Source organism: Microtus ochrogaster, assembly GCF_000317375.1.
Source record: "Microtus ochrogaster isolate Prairie Vole_2 chromosome 14 unlocalized genomic scaffold, MicOch1.0 chr14_random_2, whole genome shotgun sequence".
NCBI lineage: Eukaryota > Metazoa > Chordata > Mammalia > Rodentia > Cricetidae > Microtus > Microtus ochrogaster.
In genome coordinates, this window is record NW_004949097.1 from 4,707,930 (window position 1) to 4,712,747 (window position 4,818).

The following is a 4,818-nucleotide window of genomic DNA, read 5'->3' on the forward strand; positions in this document are numbered from 1 at the left end:
TGCGAGAGTTAGCCGAGAAAAGGGCTAGAGCTAAAGAGCCAAGCAGTCATTAAAAGAATACAGTGTCCGTGTAATTATTTTGGGTAAAGCTAGCCGGAGGCGGCCGGGGTGCGGCCGGGGTAATGGGGACGCAGCCCCGCCGCTCCTATTACTACAAATAAAGAGTAGGAAGTCGTTTGGAAAGAACTATGCCCATATTCCCAAATATTGTTTATTTACATTTAAAGGGAGATATGCTATAGAGATTTGCATTGCTATGGATCTCAGTTTATTGATACAAATTTGAGGTCAATTTTGTTATACTGTATATATGTGTATATATATACATATGCTTTTGATTAAGATATTATATTCATGTAGCTCATTTAAAAATATAATGTATAATTAAGAAATATAGGTTAATAGACAATAATCTATAATAGTCAAGCTTGTAGTCATGTTAGTGTGGTTTTCTAGATATACAGAGATACATTTCATATGGATAGTTATTCTTCACACCTCCCAAAGACTAACAGAACATGGCATTTAAAATGTTTAAGAGCATAAGACTTTTCGTGATGGTGAGACACATCTGTTCCTGACAGCACCAATCTAATTCAAGAGGATAATGGGCATCGAAGAGGCTCCTTATGGAGTTTGTTAGTCATTTGGGCAAGAAACTGTTCTTGCCTGGACTGCTTGATGTTATGTTGTATGAACTGGACATGCAGGACCCACAGAGAAATGACTGATGGACTTGATTAAAGGTGAGAATGTCCTTAAGGATTCCTGTTTCATGAAAGAGACTGCCTGACATTGTGCAGGACAAGGAAGAAAGTGACAAACTGCCAATATAGGAAGAACTGTCTTGAAATTTCCTGCTTCTTGGAAAAGTCTGTTGCATATTATAGACCTGTAGGCTAAAGATGGATGTGCCAATGTTACAAAAGAATTTTGGGTGACTGTCCAGGCAGTGAGATGTCTCTGTAAATTCTTGAGTTTTAGAAGTTGCTTGCAATAATGTTCCTGTTTACTTAGGTAATATTATATCCTTCTGGAGTCTTTGATGGAGTTGAAGAATAGATAAGTTTTTGTTAGTCATGATAAAAGATAAATAAAATATTGTAACTATAATTCTTGCTTGATAACTGTTTTTATATGTAATTACTATGTTAAAATTAAAACCTTGTTTATTTAAACAGAAAAGGGGAGGTGATGTGGGATTCCCCTCTGTATGCTGTGAATACCATTGATTAATAAAGAAACTGGCTTGGTGTGATAGGGTAGAACAGAACTAAGCAGGGAAAACTAAATGGAATGCTGGGAGAAGGAGGGCAGAGTCAAGAGAGAAGCCATGGTGCTGCCATCAGAGACAGACACACCAGACCTTGCCTGTAGGCCATGAGCCTTGTGTAAAATATAAATTAATGGAAGTGAGTTAAACTAATATGTAAGAGTTAGCCAATAGAAGTTAGAGCTAATTGGCCAAGCAGTGATTTAAATAATATAGTTTCTATGTGATTATTTTGGGATCCTGGCAAGCTGGGAAAACAAACAAGCAACTTCCTACTACAACTCATGAGTCTATACTTCCAGTCACTCACTTCAGATCCCCCTACTCATTTAAGAGCACTTGGAGTTTGATCTCCTTTTCTCTGGTGTTTCTTTATACACACTTTCTCTACACGTGTCTCATTTTCTTTGACTCTAGAGGTTCCTTGATGTTTGCTATAATTCTCTGGCATAATAAGTGGTTGCCCAGTTGATCATGCTAATTTGAGCACCAAGGGGGAAACATCATAGAATCTGTGCCTTCCTTCTAATGATATTTGAAAATAGTAATATATTTCCAACAAGGTCATTCACAAGTTGATGTGGGAGTGTCATATATCAATCTGTTGATTTCATTGGTTAAGCAATAAAGAAACTGCTTGGCCCTCATAGGTTAAAACATAGGTGGGTAGAGTAAACAGAACAGAATGCTGGGAGGAAGAGGAAGTGAGCTCAGACTCGACAGCTCTCCTCTCAGGGGCAGATGCCTCTGAGAGACGCCATGCCCTGCTCCCGGGCAGACACACATGATGAAGCTCCGACCCAGGATGGATGTAAGCTAGAATCTTCCCGGTAAGCACACCTAGCTGGGCTACACAGATAATTAGAAATGGGCTAGTCCAGGTGTGAGAATTAGCCTAGAAGAGGCTAGACAGAAATGGGCCAAGCAGTGTTTAAAAGAATACAGTGTCCATGTAATTATTTCAGGGTATAAGCTAGCCAGGCGGCCAGGGTGCTGGGGACGCAGCTCCGCCGCCCCTATTACAACAACAAGTCTAGTATCAGAAAGTATTACTTATCCTCAATCTAGAGTAACTGGTACACAATTATTCTACCATGTTTTATGCATTTTGATACACCTGCTTGTAGTGACATTTTGTTTGTGTTTTAACAAATATAGCTTGCCTGAAGATCAGAGTGCATAACTAAGCAACAGAAACCAGGTAGTGGTAGCACAAACTTTTAATCCCAGGACTCAGGTGATAGAGGCAGATGGATGTTTATTTGTAAGAAGAGGGCATTTGTTTGTCCCTGCTGCCCAGAACCAAAATAACCACACAGAAACTTAATATATTAATTAAAACACTGCTTGGCCCATTAGCTCTGGCTTCTTTATTGGCTAACTCATATTAATTAAACCCATTTCTATTAATCTGCATATTGCCACGTGACAGTGGCTTACTGGCAAAAATTCAGCATGTCTTAACTCTGGCGGTTCCATGGTGTCTCTCTTACTCTGCCTTCTTCCTCCCAGCATTCAGTTCCATCTTCTCCACCTACCTAAGTTCTGCCCTGCTATAGGTCCAAAGCAGTTTCGTTATTCATTAACCAATAAAATCAACACATAGACAGAAGGAACTTTCTTACTATTTGTTAGGTCAAGGCCACCCTGTGTTACACAAAAGAAATAGATACAGTCTAAAAGAGAAACAGAGCTCACACAAAGGTCATCCTAGCACTTGGGATCACATGCCTTTAATCCTAGCACTGGGGAGGTGGAGACAGAAGTAATATGGCTGGGTGGAGAGAGGCATATAAGGTAAGAGGACCCAGGAGCTCAGAGGCAGTCTGAGGATTCAGTCTGAGCATGCATTCTGAGGTTTGATAGAGATAGCAGCAGTCTGAGGATACCTAGAGATAGGATTGCCCTTTTGGTCTGAGCATTGGTAGAGGTAAAAGGTCTCTCTAGTGGCTGGTTGCTTTGATTCTCTGATCTCTAAGCTTTAACCTCCTATTATCTAACTCTGTGTTTTTATTATTAAGAACAATTAGAATTCATGCTACACTTGCTTCCACAAATAAAGTAGGAAGCTCTTCATCCAAGGACCAAGTCTCCTTCATTGGGATAATTCCAGCCCTTAGCAGTATATGCCTTTAAGAGGTGGTTGGTGATTATTAGTACCGGCAACCATTGGATTTTATTGTTGTTGCTAAATGATGAAAAGGGGACAGTTGGGACCAGTTGTTCTCTCAGAAAATGTTTAGGCTTGTGTTATTTGTTAGAAAACAAATGAGTTGGCATTTTGCTTATGGAATAAGTTGGAAATCTGTAATTGTAAATTTGTACTGATTTAAATGAAATCAAAACTCAAAGTGTAAAACTATCCCAAATAAATATAATTTCCCCCAAACTGCTTTGGTATGAAAAGAGACTGTTTGGCATAACTCCAATTAACTATGTGAGTCACCCACACAGAAGCAAGAAGACTCCATCCATCTGATTATAAGTCTCTGCAAATAGCAGAGGCACTCAAACATCTTGGCTGCTTTGTCTGAAATGGGTATCTCCCCAACCCTGAGCAAACAGAATGAACTGACTCTGTCACTTTTAGAGACAAATCTATGTCTCGGTTTTCAGACTGAATCCACTGAATCCAGTCAGAGTTGTAAAGAGAAACTGCATGAAACACATTAATGAGAAGTGAGATTTATCCTTCATTGACTGTTCTACAAACAGAACCCATTTTAAGCTTTGTATTTGTGTGGGTTTTATGCACGATCACATGTGTGTAGATATGTGTGTTTGTAGAGGTCAAAGTTCAGTTTTGGGTGTTGTTCTACAGGGTCTGTCTACCTTGTTTTTTAAACAGGATATCTCACTGGGAACCTGGGGTTAATTGATTACTGACAAGTCCCCAGAAACTCACTGTTTCTGACTTTCTGGCTCTGGGATTACCAATCTGGTCTTTTTACATGGACATTGGGAATGAAGTTGATTTTCTCAGACCTGTACTGCAAGTAGTCGAGTGACTGTCTCTAATTCCCTAAGCCTACATATTTAACATCCAGACATGATTCAGATTTATTTAAGATGTTGCTGGTGGGTCTCATGAGCAGTTGTTAAGTGGAGTATTTTTTTAAGTTTTTGTTTTGTAAAATATAAAGCTTCAGTTTTATATTCCTTCATCCTTCGCCACCACTGGTATCTATGCTTCTACTCATTGCTTCATATACCTGATACAAATTTGGGCGCTGAATAAACAGAAACTACAGGGATTTGGTAGCAAAAACCAATATATACAAATTTAGGAGTTTTCTAGACCTTTTCCTTTTACTAACTATGTAAACACTCAGACTGAGAAATGAGATTCTGTAAAGTATATCTTCTCGCAAATGGGAAATAAGCTGTTCACTGCGGTCAGTTGACAGAAGCTGTGGAAGCTGCTAACACTTCTGCCTTCCCTAGACATGTAGGTCCAGATGTTTGCATAGACACAAGATGGACCCAATAGGCTGGCCTATTTTCCAGCAAGCAAAGGAAAGGAACCATGGGCCAGAGCAAAATAT